Source organism: Populus alba, chromosome 16 (assembly GCF_005239225.2).
Source record: "Populus alba chromosome 16, ASM523922v2, whole genome shotgun sequence".
NCBI lineage: Eukaryota > Viridiplantae > Streptophyta > Magnoliopsida > Malpighiales > Salicaceae > Populus > Populus alba.
The window spans coordinates 7408477-7426223 of NC_133299.1; positions in this window are offsets into that span (position 1 = coordinate 7408477).

Consider the following 17747-nt stretch of genomic DNA (forward strand, 5'->3'; position numbering starts at 1 on the left):
AAGAACTAAGATAACCCATGTCATTTTAAAAATTAGTGAAAAATTCTATCAAAAATAAAAATAATGGAGCTCAATCTTCAATTGAATAAATTTTAAAAGATAAAAACTAAAAAAACATGAGTTTAAAAAGAAAAAAAACAAGCAAACCTGGATGAACCTCCTAAACTTAAGTTAATATCTAAAACAAGCAACTCATAAAATTCTAGATCCAAACTCAATCAAGAAGCCTAATTTCAGCCAATTTAATATTGAAGGATGAAATAAAAAAATAAATTTAAAAACTTACCATAGTAAAAAAAATAGTAATAAAAAAGAATGAAAACCAAATTTGTTAGGGGAAGAAAACTTAAGGAGGATGGAATTGTAAAACAAAATCAATTTAATAATATATCTCAAATAAAACAAATAACAATTAAAAGAATGATGACCAAATTTAAAAGTTAAAGTGGGGTGAGACTGATTTTTTTTCTTCAATTGTATAAATTATTTCAAATAAAACAAATACTAATAAAAAAAATAGGGACCAAATCTAAAAGAATAAAAAACTAAAGGGCTTCTTTAAATGTTTTTAAGTGTAGCAAATAAATCAAGGGGAGAGATAAAAGAAGGGGAAAGAAAAGGTCACCGAGGGCTAAACTAGGCAATGTTTGGATACACGTACTGCTTCATTGTGGAGACGATGTCGAGATAAATCAAATGCTGTGCTGGAAGATGCTATTTGATCACTAGACGACCTTGCACATATTGCCCAAAAAGCACGAGAGCTGTCAACTTGTTGGTGCGTGTCACATATATGCTAACATGTTTTTTTTTAATAATATTTAATATTTAGTAAAATACAAAAAATGTACTTGAGCTAACTTGATATTAGCCATAAAACTAGGATGAAAATGCCCCTAGAAGATAGTTTTATTGATTTTGCTTTTAAGAACAATTGAGAAATTTGACTACACTGTAAAAATTGAAAGGACTTAAAAAATCCTTGGATTTAAGCTTGATTTTATTTTAAAGATAATCTAGGCATTATACCATGCAAAAAAAAGTTTTAAAAGATTTTTCTACCCCCACATAATTTAAAAATAACAATTATGTTGTAGTGAAAAGATTATTTTGTCCCCAATCTTTAATTCAAAATTTTTATGATAAAAAGACAATTTATTTTTTATTTTTAAAATACTATTCTATTGAATAGTGTTACGAGTGTAAGGTTACAATGACTTCTCTAGCAATCATAGTTTTCTTTTAATATCATCAACGTGGTTATAAAAAAATAGTAGTTAAAATATATATTTTTTCTTGCTTTTATTTTACAAATAAACTTGTCATGTAAAGGCTAAATCGGCGAAGCCTTCTTTAAAGTTATATTTGAAATCCAATATTTGTTTTACTTTCGACTATATTTTTCATATAATTGTAAATACCCTCGATTTAAATAATCTTCAAATTAATTAATTATTTTTATTTTTTAATAGATTTAATTTTAAATTTTGAAATAAAATGATATAATAACAACTAATGGATAAGCGATAAGGTTGGGAAAAAAAAGGAGAAGATAAAATGAGAAAGGTGTAGAAGATAAGAGAATGAGGGAGATAAGAAGAATTCTTCATCTAAAAATTTAGTTTTTAAATTTAAATAAAAACTAGTGGTCTATATGCTTTTTTCTTCTTTAAAAAGAGTAACCAATGCAAAACAAAAGGGAATCGAAACTAAAATTGAGAAAGTATGTTTATTAATTCTTAAATGATTTTAAGCTATGTGAAGGTTTGACCAATTTAGCTATTTACAGAAATATTTTTTTTGATATGTAGCCATTAATGACCCTTGGACATTACAACTTAATCATTTGTAAAGTCTTAGAGCATGTGGGTCCTTTGCATTTACTATGGCACTCTCATTTTGTCAATTTAACTCTTAATATAGGATCATTTAACTCTCTCTCTCTCTCTCTCTCTCTCTTTTTAATTTGTTATTGAGATAAATGTGTTGTAACCCATTTTTGGGTCCTCATAATTGAAATAAAATAAATAGCCGAAGGAGGTTAGAAAAATAACAGGAGGCAGAAGCGCTCAGCAAATGGTCAGAAAAATCGGTCAAGGAGGTTAAAAATACAAAGATGGATTTTTGACAATATATTCTTGAAGGATGAGAGCCTTGTTGAGAAGGAAAATTTGAATTTTTGGAGGAGAAAAGCCCAAATTTGGATGTTTATGGACTTAATTGGATTTTTATTTGAATTTATAGAGGATTTGATTGCAAGAAAAATCGATTTTTAAGTCAATTTGGGCTTTAATTAGAAGAAATTTAAGTTCTGGGGCCAAAATATATTTTTTAGGAATTTATTGGGTCAAATCAGGGGCTTAATTGCATAAATATTGAAGTTTAATGGCCAATTAGGGGTTTAATTGTGAAAATCCGAAACCAGGGACCAATTTGGAAAAAGCGGGTAAATATAGGGGGCTGTTTTGAATTGATTCAGGGGCGTAATTGAAGAAATTGGAAGTTTATTGATCAATTGAGGGCTTAATTGCATAAATCAGAGGCCAAGGACCAAGGTGAAAAACGCGGCCAACTATGGGGGCGAGGACCGAAATTGGCAGAGACTCAATTGAAATGAACAAAGATGATTGAGGGCTAAATTCGAAATTGGGCGCGTTCTGGCGCCATTTTTAAATGAAACGGCGCGTTTTCTCCGAAACGACGCAGTTTCATACATAAAAAAAAAAAAGAAAAAAAAAAGAAGGACCGAACAGTGCCGTTTTGAACGACACTGTTTCCCTTTCTTCTTCCTCCCCGAACGTGCAGCATGGGAAGAAAGTTTGTTTAATCATTCGGCGCTGTCATGTTCCCCACGCAGGCCTGCTCAACCCACGCTGCCCTGCTCCCCACGATGCCCTGCTCAACCCGTTGTCATGCTCCCCACGCTGCCCTGCTCAGCCCATACAGCCCCGCTCCCTTTGCCCGCCTATAAAAGCAGAAGTGAGAGGAGAGAGAACGGAGGGGGAGAGAAGGAAGAGAAGCAACAAACGAAAAATAACAAAAGAACAAAACAAACCGAGGGAGGAGAGAGGAAGAAAAAACCGAAGACCAAGAGAGAGAGAGACTGAAGGAGAGAGAAACAGGGGACCTAAGGCAATAAACACCTAATACTCAAGGAAACGAAACTGAGAGAAGGGGGGCAGAAGACTGAAGCCGTTGGGAAAGCTTAGTGGACAGGAAAAACCAAGCACAACCCGAGAGGCACCGGACTGTTGGGAACCGTCGCGTTGAACCACCAACCTCCGCTGCAGCACCACCAACACGGACGCTCGACCAACAGCATCGCCTCCGCCAGGTATTCTTCCCCCCTGCACCTTTCATTTTGCCCCTTATTGTTTTTTTACCTCCTGCATGCAGAATCGTTCTGCATGCAGGAGTTAGGGGAAGGGAAAATAATTCCCTTCCCCGTTGGGTTCTTATACTGGGCCGGGTTTCCGGCCCAGTTTTGTTATTAGTTTTTTTTTTGGGCCAGACCGAGTCTGGCCCAATCCGAAGAGAAGTTTTTTTGTTTGGGCCGAGATCGGCCCATCCACCTTGCGGGCCGAGATCGGCCCGATTCCGGCTGGGTTGGGTTCGGCCCATTCATTTGGGCCGGCCCAACCCGAATTTTTATTATAAATATATTATTAATTATAGTATATTAATATATATATATGTGTGTATATTGTGTATATATTTTTTTTTTTAAAAAAAAATATTTCGAAAAATCTTAAAAAAAATATTGTTGATTTCCCTGAATATTTTTGTCAAATTGGGTTAATGTTGGTTGGTATTTTTATACTGTAAAGATATCAAACCAGTGTTAAAAATACCCGGTTTTCGTAAAAATATCAAAGATTTTCCAAATAAAAAATGTTTTTTGCTTTCAAAAAACTTTCTAGAAAAAAAATACCTAAAAATGTTGTTGATTTTTCTGCATTTTTTATTAAGGTGGAATAATATTGGGTTGTATTTTTATACCGTAAGGATACAAGCTCAGTATTTAAATACCCGATTTACGTCAAAAAAAAAAAAAGAATTAATAATAATAATATTTTCAAAAATTGTTTTTGTTTTTAAAATACGGCTTAGTCTCTCCAATATATATAGATATAAATATTATAACATCATTTTTTACACAACAAAGAAAATTTTCAAAACAATATATGTATTAGCATGCATTTCGGCTTGAATAACCAGTTTATTTAAGCCATGAGAACTAGGCCAAGATTTCAAAAATTCTAAAAAAATCTTTTTGTTTTCTTTTAGTATTTGGGATTACGAATTTATACGTAAAACGTATTCCTAAATATTATCTTTTGGTATAGACGTTAGAACGGTTAAGTTTTTACCCGATAAGATAAAAGAACTTCTTATTGAGGAGGATTTTTCTTGAACCATAGACAGACCAACGACTAGCAGGACAATAAACGCCATAGTTTTTATCAGACAATAGAACAATGCAGCTTACCTTAGGTAAGGCGTACTTGGGGTGCTAATACCTTCCCTTTACGCAACCAGTCCCCGTACCCAATCTCTGAGACCAGTTAGGGTTCCTAGTGACCAAAATACTAGGTGGCGACTCCCATTCCATTTTTACCAGAAAAAATAATATTTTCTCGTATCCCCATATATATATTACATTGTGGTTTTAAAATGGAAAACTTATATAATTTTCGCCGCGACGCCGCACACGTGCGACAGAATGGCGACTCCACTGGGGACCTTGTAGACTAAGCTTTGTTTTTGTCTGATTTGTTTGTGTTTTTGTGTGTTTATTGTTAATATGCCTTTCCTTTTATTTGCGTATTTATTTTATTTTATTTTACTCATATTATTCATGCATTGTATACAATTGTCTCATGCATCACTTGCTTTAATTTTGAAAAGCACACACAAGCTTTAAGTTAAGTGGGGAATTAGCGATTTACCCTAAGACTATTGGTCAGGGTTTAAATGCGTGAAACACCCAACTCATATCTGAGTGCCTGCTTGGTAATGGTGGGCATACGTGTCTTAACTGTTCCTTGCAACGCCCCCATACTGTCTTTACGAAGAACGTCACTGGGCAGATATGAGACCCTTGAAGACCAGATAGAAAAACTACCCACTCTCACTTATTAAATAGAGCTTGTCCTTAGGTTATGTATCTTTGTTTGCAATGTTATACTCATCGCACATCAGTTGTGCATCACATTTTCATTCACGCATTTTATTATGCACGCCAGATCGTGAAACATAGGTCCCACATCCAGAGTCCACCAAACCCGGTCCAGATCAAGAATGGAAAACGAAGAAAGAGCTCACTTAGAGTCACACTACCAGACCGATTTGGAATCCGTGAAAAATGAAGTTTCTCGGCTGACCGATCTACTCGAGCAACTTCTAAGAGCTAAGAATGGGGAGGGAACATCAGCACAACCACCTGACGGAGCGCCAACAGCTCACGTCCCTCAAGCATCTCAAAACCCGGGGGTAAACTCGGCCAATGAACAACATTTCGTGCCTATCACCCCTATCCAGCCAACTCATCCTCCAATCACTGTTGACTTAACCCCGGATAATAGGTCTCCTAGTTTGATGGACCAGGACAAGCTATTTGCTTTGGAAGAAAGATTAAGGGCAGTTGAGGGTAATGACTGGTTTGACCCTATGCGAGTAGCCGAAGTATGTCTGGTACCGAACATTGTGGTGCCCAAGGATTTTAGGATACCCGATTTCATTAAGTACACCGGCTTGGAGTGCCCAAACACTCATCTCCGATCTTACCGCAACAAAATGGCAGAGGTAATCCGTGATGATAAATTGCTTATCTATTTCTTTCAAGATAGCCTCACGGGATCTGCTTTGAGCTGGTACATGAGGTTAGATAATGTCAGGATCAGGAGCTGGAGAGACTTGGTGGAAGCTTTCCTTAAGCAGTACAAGTTCAACATGGAAATCGCTCCGGATCGAACAAGTCTAATGTCAATGGAGAAAAGAAGCCAAGAGTCAGTAAGGGCATACGCGCAAAGGTGGAGGGATGAGGCAAGGCATGTCCAACCCCCTTTAATAGAAACGGAGATGGTGACTTTGTTCGCCAATACATTCAAGGCACCCTACTATGAGCATTTAATGGGTAGCTCAGCTCAGCATTTCTATGATGCTGTACGCATAGCGGAAAGAATAGAGCAAGGGATTAAAGCTGGACGCATAGTTGAGCCATTGCAGACGAAGGGTTTTATTGGAAGAAAAATGGAAGGTCCTGTTAACAACTTTGAAGGGGGGTCCAATAGCAAGATAACGGATTCATATAACCCACAAATACCTACCTCTCATGTGGCCCACATAAACTTTAACAAACCTTTTTCCCCTAATCGAGAAAATAACCAGTCAAACAACCACAACAACCATCAAAGACCAAACACAAGATACATTTTAGAACAACTACCACCATTACCCATGCCTTTGAAGGACATATATGTCAAGCTACTAAGCATTGGACAAATAGCTCCTATCCCCACATTACCACTACAGCCACCATTCCCTATCTGGTACAAGCCCGAATTGGCTTGCGAGTACCATGCTGGTATCCCCGGGCATGGTCTTGAAACGTGCTATGCTTTCAAGAAAAGGTTGTTGGAGCTCATCAAGATAGGATGGGTGTCATTTGAAGAACCACCCAACATCAATTCAAAACCATCGCTTAGTCATGACGCAAGTAGTAGTGGATAAAGGGCTGGAAAACCTTGGTCAAGAATTGTCAATAATGAAGAAGGTAAGATCGAAAGAGATGACAAGGAAACACACGTGGGGAAGAAGATGAAGCGCTGCTACGGTTGATTGTCCACACACTAGAAGAAGTCTCTACCAAGACCTTTTTACGCGAGTAGAGAAGTTTCAGAATGGGGTGACCCAAGAAGTTCCTGAAGTTAACCGACTTTATGTGCCTTAGCATGCTTTTGTCATTGTTTTTATTTGCTTTTATTTTCTCTAGTTGACAATCAGGGCTCATGATGTCAGCTAGATTTTGTATTTGTCTTTGAGCCCACCTTTTCTTTAAATAAATGATGAGATTATGCACCTTTTTAAACAAAGATGAGTGGTTACAAAGAAAGTATCATAAATCGGTCAAAGATGAAATTTAAGAAAAGCTACCCCTGAAGTACAACTATACCTCTGGATAGCATAATGAATTGATAAATCACCTGTAAACTTCTTTCAAGATAAAAATAGAGTTTATCAATTCTAACAATGTGCATTTTGAAATGAGAAAAATTCATTTTCCTTTCACTTTCTAAAGAGTTTATCGTTGGTGATCCCATTTGAGCTAGAATGAATTTCTCCTTTATAAAAACCCGGATTAGGATCACACTCCACACTGGGGGCAATAAAAGATATTTCATGAAAAGTTTTACATATTTTTCAAAGCAAGATGAGAGCCCGTAGATTTGAAAAAGATAAAACATTTGACAAAAGCATGACAAAAAGGCAATAAAAAGTCATACATTTTGAGAAAGTGACTACTTGAAGAAAGTCAAAGACTTCTTCTCCAAGAATATGATCAATAAAAAGAGGCAACACGAGAGATGAATCCAGCATACGGCTTCAAAAGCAAGCTCGTGTTAAGAAAGAGCTTCATGAACTAGAAGAAGATGATGGGGCCTATGTTTCAAACCAGGTACGAATGCATGCATTGCATCTAATCATAAATCATTGCATGTTTGTTTTTTATCGTTACAGGAGGAGATCTTAGTGCATTCCAACAAGATTGTGGACGAAGAAAGAATCATTGAGTTGATTCTAGAACAACAAGAAGAGAAGATAATAGCTTCCAAACCCTGCCCGTAGGGAGAACGACATATATCAGCTTTGGTAATAAGGAATCGCCAGATGGGATTCCAAGCTGTTTGAGATCGCCAGAAGGGATCTCGTATTTCACTATTGTGGAGGTCGCCAGATGGGACCTCATATTTCGCGTTTGTTAAAAGGAATCGCCAGATGGGATTCCGAGTTGATTAAAGGAGATCGCCAGAAGGGATCTCGTGTTTCGCTATTTGGAGGTCGCCAGATGGGACCTCATATTTCATGTTGGTAATAAGGAATCGCCAGATGGGATTCCAAGTTGTTTGAGATCGCCAGAAGGGATCTCGTATTTCACTATTATGGAGGTTGCCAGATGGGACCTTATATTTCATGTTTGTTAAAAGGAATCGCCAGATGGGATTCCAAGTTGATTAAAGGAGATCGCCAGAAGGGATCTCGTGTTTCACTATTTGAAGGTCGCCAGATGGGACCTTGTATTTCATGTTTGTTAAAAGGAATCGCCAGATGGGATTCCAAGTTGATTAAAGGAGATCGCCAGAAGGGATCTCGTGTTTCACTATTTGAAGGTCGCTAGATGGGACCTTGTATTTCATGTTTGTTAAAAGGAATCGCCAGATGGGATTCCAAGTTGATTAAAGGAGATCGCCAGAAGGGATCTCGTGTTTCACTATTTGGAGGTCGCCAGATGGGACCTTGTATTTCATGTTGGTTAAAAGGAATCGCCAGATGGGATTCCAAGATGATTAAAGGAGATCGCCAGAAGGGATCTCGTGTTTCACTATTTGGAGGTCGCCAGATGGACCTCGTATTTCATGTTGGTTAAAAGGAATCGCCAGATGGGATTCCAAGTTGTTTGAGATCGCCAGAAGGGATCTCGTGTTTCACTATTTAGAGGTCGCCAGATGGGACCTCATATCTCATATTTCATATAGGAATCGCCAGATGGGGTTCCAAGTTGATTAAAGGAGATCGTCAGAAGGGATCTCGTATTTTGATAGTTGTCAAAGGAGGTCGCCAGAGGGGACCTCATATTTTTTCATTTTTCAGGGAATCGCCAGATGGGATCCCAATGTTTTAGGCTGAAGAGGTTTGCTGTAAAGAAAGAGTTTCAGATCGATCAACCTTCGACCAGATCAGTTTCGAGAGTTCAAATTGGATTATCTTTATAAAACTTACTGCGCAAAACCCTTGCTCCGTAAGCATTATAAAGAGGGGGCATCTGTTGTAACCCATTTTTGGGTCCTCATAATTGAAATAAAATAAATAGCCGAAGGAGGTTAGAAAAATAACAGGAGGCAGAAGCGCTCAGCAAATGGTCAGAAAAATCGGTCAAGGAGGTTAAAAATACAAAGATGGATTTTTGACAATATATTCTTGAAGGATGAGAGCCTTGTTGAGAAGGAAAATTTGAATTTTTGGAGGAGAAAAGCCCAAATTTGGATGTTTATGGACTTAATTGGATTTTTATTTGAATTTATAGAGGATTTGATTGCAAGAAAAATCGATTTTTAAGTCAATTTGGGCTTTAATTAGAAGAAATTTAAGTTCTGGGGCCAAAATATATTTTTTTAGGAATTTATTGGGTCAAATCAGGGGCTTAATTGCATAAATATTGAAGTTTAATGGCCAATTAGGGGTTTAATTGTGAAAATCCGAAACCAGGGACCAATTTGGAAAAAAGCGGGTAAATATAGGGGGCTGTTTTGAATTGATTCAGGGGCGTAATTGAAGAAATTGGAAGTTTATTGATCAATTGAGGGCTTAATTGCATAAATCAGAGGCCAAGGACCAAGGTGAAAAACGCGGCCAACTATGGGGGCGAGGACCGAAATTGGCAGAGACTCAATTGAAATGAACAAAGATGATTGAGGGCTAAATTCGAAATTGGGCGCGTTCTGGCGCCATTTTTAAATGAAACGGCGCGTTTTCTCCGAAACGACGCCGTTTCATACATAAAAAAAAAAAAAGAAAAAAAAAAGAAGGACCGAACAGTGCCGTTTTGAACGGCACTGTTTCCCTTTCTTCTTCCTCCCCGAACGTGCAGCATGGGAAGAAAGTTTGTTTAATCATTCGGCGCTGTCATGTTCCCCACGCAGGCCTGCTCAACCCACGCTGCCCTGCTCCCCACGATGCCCTGCTCAACCCGTTGTCATGCTCCCCACGCTGCCCTGCTCAGCCCATACAGCCCCGCTCCCTTTGCCCGCCTATAAAAGCAGAAGTGAGAGGAGAGAGAACGGAGGGGGAGAGAAGGAAGAGAAGCAACAAACGAAAAATAACAAAAGAACAAAACAAACCGAGGGAGGAGAGAGGAAGAAAAAAACCGAAGACCAAGAGAGAGAGAGACTGAAGGAGAGAGAAACAGGGGACCTAAGGCAATAAACACCTAATACTCAAGGAAACGAAACTGAGAGAAGGGGGGCAGAAGACTGAAGCCGTTGGGAAAGCTTAGTGGACAGGAAAAACCAAGCACAACCCGAGAGGCACCGGACTGTTGGGAACCGTCGCGTTGAACCACCAACCTCCGCTGCAGCACCACCAACACGGACGCTCGACCAACAGCATCGCCTCCGCCAGGTATTCTTCCCCCCCTGCACCTTTCATTTTGCCCCTTATTGTTTTTTTACCTCCTGCATGCAGAATCGTTCTGCATGCAGGAGTTAGGGGAAGGGAAAATAATTCCCTTCCCCGTTGGGTTCTTATACTGGGCCGGGTTTCCGGCCCAGTTTTGTTATTAGTTTTTTTTTTGGGCCAGACCGAGTCTGGCCCAATCCGAAGAGAAGTTTTTTTGTTTGGGCCGAGATCGGCCCATCCACCTTGCGGGCCGAGATCGGCCCGATTCCGGCTGGGTTGGGTTCGGCCCATTCATTTGGGCCGGCCCAACCCGAATTTTTATTATAAATATATTATTAATTATAGTATATTAATATATATATATGTGTGTATATTGTGTATATATTTTTTTTTTTTAAAAAAAAATATTTCGAAAAATCTTAAAAAAATATTGTTGATTTCCCTGAATATTTTTGTCAAATTGGGTTAATGTTGGTTGGTATTTTTATACTGTAAAGATATCAAACCAGTGTTAAAAATACCCGGTTTTCGTAAAAATATCAAAGATTTTCCAAATAAAAAATGTTTTTTGCTTTCAAAAAACTTTCTAGAAAAAAAATACCTAAAAATGTTGTTGATTTTTTCTGCATTTTTTATTAAGGTGGAATAATATTGGGTTGTATTTTTATACCGTAAGGATACAAGCTCAGTATTTAAATACCCGATTTACGTCAAAAAAAAAAAGAATTAATAATAATAATATTTTCAAAAATTGTTTTTGTTTTTAAAATACGGCTTAGTCTCTCCAATATATATAGATATAAATATTATAACATCATTTTTTACACAACAAAGAAAATTTTCAAAACAATATATGTATTAGCATGCATTTCGGCTTGAATAACCAGTTTATTTAAGCCATGAGAACTAGGCCAAGATTTCAAAAATTCTAAAAAATCTTTTTGTTTTCTTTTAGTATTTGGGATTACGAATTTATACGTAAAACGTATTCCTAAATATTATCTTTTGGTATAGACGTTAGAACGGTTAAGTTTTTACCCGATAAGATAAAAGAACTTCTTATTGAGGAGGATTTTTCTTGAACCATAGACAGACCAACGACTAGCAGGACAATAAACGCCATAGTTTTTATCAGACAATAGAACAATGCAGCTTACCTTAGGTAAGGCGTACTTGGGGTGCTAATACCTTCCCTTTACGCAACCAGTCCCCGTACCCAATCTCTGAGACCAGTTAGGGTTCCTAGTGACCAAAATACTAGGTGGCGACTCCCATTCCATTTTTACCAGAAAAAATAATATTTTCTCGTATCCCCATATATATATTACATTGTGGTTTTAAAATGGAAAACTTATATAATTTTCGCCGCGACGCCGCACACGTGCGACAGAATGGCGACTCCACTGGGGACCTTGTAGACTAAGCTTTGTTTTTGTCTGATTTGTTTGTGTTTTTGTGTGTTTATTGTTAATATGCCTTTCCTTTTATTTGCGTATTTATTTTATTTTATTTTACTCATATTATTCATGCATTGTATACAATTGTCTCATGCATCACTTGCTTTAATTTTGAAAAGCACACACAAGCTTTAAGTTAAGTGGGGAATTAGCGATTTACCCTAAGACTATTGGTCAGGGTTTAAATGCGTGAAACACCCAACTCATATCTGAGTGCCTGCTTGGTAATGGTGGGCATACGTGTCTTAACTGTTCCTTGCAACGCCCCCATACTGTCTTTACGAAGAACGTCACTGGGCAGATATGAGACCCTTGAAGACCAGATAGAAAAACTACCCACTCTCACTTATTAAATAGAGCTTGTCCTTAGGTTATGTATCTTTGTTTGCAATGTTATACTCATCGCACATCAGTTGTGCATCACATTTTCATTCACGCATTTTATTATGCACGCCAGATCGTGAAACATAGGTCCCACATCCAGAGTCCACCAAACCCGGTCCAGATCAAGAATGGAAAACGAAGAAAGAGCTCACTTAGAGTCACACTACCAGACCGATTTGGAATCCGTGAAAAATGAAGTTTCTCGGCTGACCGATCTACTCGAGCAACTTCTAAGAGCTAAGAATGGGGAGGGAACATCAGCACAACCACCTGACGGAGCGCCAACAGCTCACGTCCCTCAAGCATCTCAAAACCCGGGGGTAAACTCGGCCAATGAACAACATTTCGTGCCTATCACCCCTATCCAGCCAACTCATCCTCCAATCACTGTTGACTTAACCCCGGATAATAGGTCTCCTAGTTTGATGGACCAGGACAAGCTATTTGCTTTGGAAGAAAGATTAAGGGCAGTTGAGGGTAATGACTGGTTTGACCCTATGCGAGTAGCCGAAGTATGTCTGGTACCGAACATTGTGGTGCCCAAGGATTTTAGGATACCCGATTTCATTAAGTACACCGGCTTGGAGTGCCCAAACACTCATCTCCGATCTTACCGCAACAAAATGGCAGAGGTAATCCGTGATGATAAATTGCTTATCTATTTCTTTCAAGATAGCCTCACGGGATCTGCTTTGAGCTGGTACATGAGGTTAGATAATGTCAGGATCAGGAGCTGGAGAGACTTGGTGGAAGCTTTCCTTAAGCAGTACAAGTTCAACATGGAAATCGCTCCGGATCGAACAAGTCTAATGTCAATGGAGAAAAGAAGCCAAGAGTCAGTAAGGGCATACGCGCAAAGGTGGAGGGATGAGGCAAGGCATGTCCAACCCCCTTTAATAGAAACGGAGATGGTGACTTTGTTCGCCAATACATTCAAGGCACCCTACTATGAGCATTTAATGGGTAGCTCAGCTCAGCATTTCTATGATGCTGTACGCATAGCGGAAAGAATAGAGCAAGGGATTAAAGCTGGACGCATAGTTGAGCCATTGCAGACGAAGGGTTTTATTGGAAGAAAAATGGAAGGTCCTGTTAACAACTTTGAAGGGGGGTCCAATAGCAAGATAACGGATTCATATAACCCACAAATACCTACCTCTCATGTGGCCCACATAAACTTTAACAAACCTTTTTCCCCTAATCGAGAAAATAACCAGTCAAACAACCACAACAACCATCAAAGACCAAACACAAGATACATTTTAGAACAACTACCACCATTACCCATGCCTTTGAAGGACATATATGTCAAGCTACTAAGCATTGGACAAATAGCTCCTATCCCCACATTACCACTACAGCCACCATTCCCTATCTGGTACAAGCCCGAATTGGCTTGCGAGTACCATGCTGGTATCCCCGGGCATGGTCTTGAAACGTGCTATGCTTTCAAGAAAAGGTTGTTGGAGCTCATCAAGATAGGATGGGTGTCATTTGAAGAACCACCCAACATCAATTCAAAACCATCGCTTAGTCATGACGCAAGTAGTAGTGGATAAAGGGCTGGAAAACCTTGGTCAAGAATTGTCAATAATGAAGAAGGTAAGATCGAAAGAGATGACAAGGAAACACACGTGGGGAAGAAGATGAAGCGCTGCTACGGTTGATTGTCCACACACTAGAAGAAGTCTCTACCAAGACCTTTTTACGCGAGTAGAGAAGTTTCAGAATGGGGTGACCCAAGAAGTTCCTGAAGTTAACCGACTTTATGTGCCTTAGCATGCTTTTGTCATTGTTTTTATTTGCTTTTATTTTCTCTAGTTGACAATCAGGGCTCATGATGTCAGCTAGATTTTGTATTTGTCTTTGAGCCCACCTTTTCTTTAAATAAATGATGAGATTATGCACCTTTTTAAACAAAGATGAGTGGTTACAAAGAAAGTATCATAAATCGGTCAAAGATGAAATTTAAGAAAAGCTACCCCTGAAGTACAACTATACCTCTGGATAGCATAATGAATTGATAAATCACCTGTAAACTTCTTTCAAGATAAAAATAGAGTTTATCAATTCTAACAATGTGCATTTTGAAATGAGAAAAATTCATTTTCCTTTCACTTTCTAAAGAGTTTATCGTTGGTGATCCCATTTGAGCTAGAATGAATTTCTCCTTTATAAAAACCCGGATTAGGATCACACTCCACACTGGGGGCAATAAAAGATATTTCATGAAAAGTTTTACATATTTTTTCAAAGCAAGATGAGAGCCCGTAGATTTGAAAAAGATAAAACATTTGACAAAAGCATGACAAAAAGGCAATAAAAAGTCATACATTTTGAGAAAGTGACTACTTGAAGAAAGTCAAAGACTTCTTCTCCAAGAATATGATCAATAAAAAGAGGCAACACGAGAGATGAATCCAGCATACGGCTTCAAAAGCAAGCTCGTGTTAAGAAAGAGCTTCATGAACTAGAAGAAGATGATGGGGCCTATGTTTCAAACCAGGTACGAATGCATGCATTGCATCTAATCATAAATCATTGCATGTTTGTTTTTTATCGTTACAGGAGGAGATCTTAGTGCATTCCAACAAGATTGTGGACGAAGAAAGAATCATTGAGTTGATTCTAGAACAACAAGAAGAGAAGATAATAGCTTCCAAACCCTGCCCGTAGGGAGAACGACATATATCAGCTTTGGTAATAAGGAATCGCCAGATGGGATTCCAAGCTGTTTGAGATCGCCAGAAGGATCTCGTATTTCACTATTGTGGAGGTCGCCAGATGGGACCTCATATTTCGCGTTTGTTAAAAGGAATCGCCAGATGGGATTCCGAGTTGATTAAAGGAGATCGCCAGAAGGGATCTCGTGTTTCGCTATTTGGAGGTCGCCAGATGGGACCTCATATTTCATGTTGGTAATAAGGAATCGCCAGATGGGATTCCAAGTTGTTTGAGATCGCCAGAAGGGATCTCGTATTTCACTATTATGGAGGTTGCCAGATGGGACCTTATATTTCATGTTTGTTAAAAGGAATCGCCAGATGGGATTCCAAGTTGATTAAAGGAGATCGCCAGAAGGGATCTCGTGTTTCACTATTTGAAGGTCGCCAGATGGGACCTTGTATTTCATGTTTGTTAAAAGGAATCGCCAGATGGGATTCCAAGTTGATTAAAGGAGATCGCCAGAAGGGATCTCGTGTTTCACTATTTGAAGGTCGCTAGATGGGACCTTGTATTTCATGTTTGTTAAAAGGAATCGCCAGATGGGATTCCAAGTTGATTAAAGGAGATCGCCAGAAGGGATCTCGTGTTTCACTATTTGGAGGTCGCCAGATGGGACCTTGTATTTCATGTTGGTTAAAAGGAATCGCCAGATGGGATTCCAAGATGATTAAAGGAGATCGCCAGAAGGGATCTCGTGTTTCACTATTTGGAGGTCGCCAGATGGGACCTCGTATTTCATGTTGGTTAAAAGGAATCGCCAGATGGGATTCCAAGTTGTTTGAGATCGCCAGAAGGGATCTCGTGTTTCACTATTTAGAGGTCGCCAGATGGGACCTCATATCTCATATTTCATATAGGAATCGCCAGATGGGGTTCCAAGTTGATTAAAGGAGATCGTCAGAAGGGATCTCGTATTTTGATAGTTGTCAAAGGAGGTCGCCAGAGGGGACCTCATATTTTTTCATTTTTCAGGGAATCGCCAGATGGGATCCCAATGTTTTAGGCTGAAGAGGTTTGCTGTAAAGAAAGAGTTTCAGATCGATCAACCTTCGACCAGATCAGTTTCGAGAGTTCAAATTGGATTATCTTTATAAAACTTACTGCGCAAAACCCTTGCTCCGTAAGCATTATAAAGAGGGGGCATCTGTTGTAACCCATTTTTGGGTCCTCATAATTGAAATAAAATAAATAGCCGAAGGAGGTTAGAAAAATAACAGGAGGCAGAAGCGCTCAGCAAATGGTCAGAAAAATCGGTCAAGGAGGTTAAAAATACAAAGATGGATTTTTGACAATATATTCTTGAAGGATGAGAGCCTTGTTGAGAAGGAAAATTTGAATTTTTGGAGGAGAAAAGCCCAAATTTGGATGTTTATGGACTTAATTGGATTTTTATTTGAATTTATAGAGGATTTGATTGCAAGAAAAATCGATTTTTAAGTCAATTTGGGCTTTAATTAGAAGAAATTTAAGTTCTGGGGCCAAAATATATTTTTTAGGAATTTATTGGGTCAAATCAGGGGCTTAATTGCATAAATATTGAAGTTTAATGGCCAATTAGGGGTTTAATTGTGAAAATCCGAAACCAGGGACCAATTTGGAAAAAGCGGGTAAATATAGGGGGCTGTTTTGAATTGATTCAGGGGCGTAATTGAAGAAATTGGAAGTTTATTGATCAATTGAGGGCTTAATTGCATAAATCAGAGGCCAAGGACCAAGGTGAAAAACGCGGCCAACTATGGGGGCGAGGACCGAAATTGGCAGAGACTCAATTGAAATGAACAAAGATGATTGAGGGCTAAATTCGAAATTGGGCGCGTTCTGGCGCCATTTTTAAATGAAACGGCGCGTTTTCTCCGAAACGACGCCGTTTCATACATAAAAAAAAAAAAAGAAAAAAAAAAAGAAGGACCGAACAGTGCCGTTTTGAACGGCACTGTTTCCCTTTCTTCTTCCTCCCCGAACGTGCAGCATGGGAAGAAAGTTTGTTTAATCATTCGGCGCTGTCATGTTCCCCACGCAGGCCTGCTCAACCCACGCTGCCCTGCTCCCCACGATGCCCTGCTCAACCCGTTGTCATGCTCCCCACGCTGCCCTGCTCAGCCCATACAGCCCCGCTCCCTTTGCCCGCCTATAAAAGCAGAAGTGAGAGGAGAGAGAACGGAGGGGGAGAGAAGGAAGAGAAGCAACAAACGAAAAATAACAAAAGAACAAAACAAACCGAGGGAGGAGAGAGGAAGAAAAAACCGAAGACCAAGAGAGAGAGAGACTGAAGGAGAGAGAAACAGGGGACCTAAGGCAATAAACACCTAATACTCAAGGAAACGAAACTGAGAGAAGGGGGGCAGAAGACTGAAGCCGTTGGGAAAGCTTAGTGGACAGGAAAAACCAAGCACAACCCGAGAGGCACCGGACTGTTGGGAACCGTCGCGTTGAACCACCAACCTCCGCTGCAGCACCACCAACACGGACGCTCGACCAACAGCATCGCCTCCGCCAGGTATTCTTCTCCCCCTGCACCTTTCATTTTGCCCCTTATTGTTTTTTTACCTCCTGCATGCAGAATCGTTCTGCATGCAGGAGTTAGGGGAAGGGAAAATAATTCCCTTCCCCGTTGGGTTCTTATACTGGGCCGGGTTTCCGGCCCAGTTTTGTTATTAGTTTTTTTTTGGGCCAGACCGAGTCTGGCCCAATCCGAAGAGAAGTTTTTTTGTTTGGGCCGAGATCGGACCATCCACCTTGCGGGCCGAGATCGGCCCGATTCCGGCTGGGTTGGGTTCGGCCCAT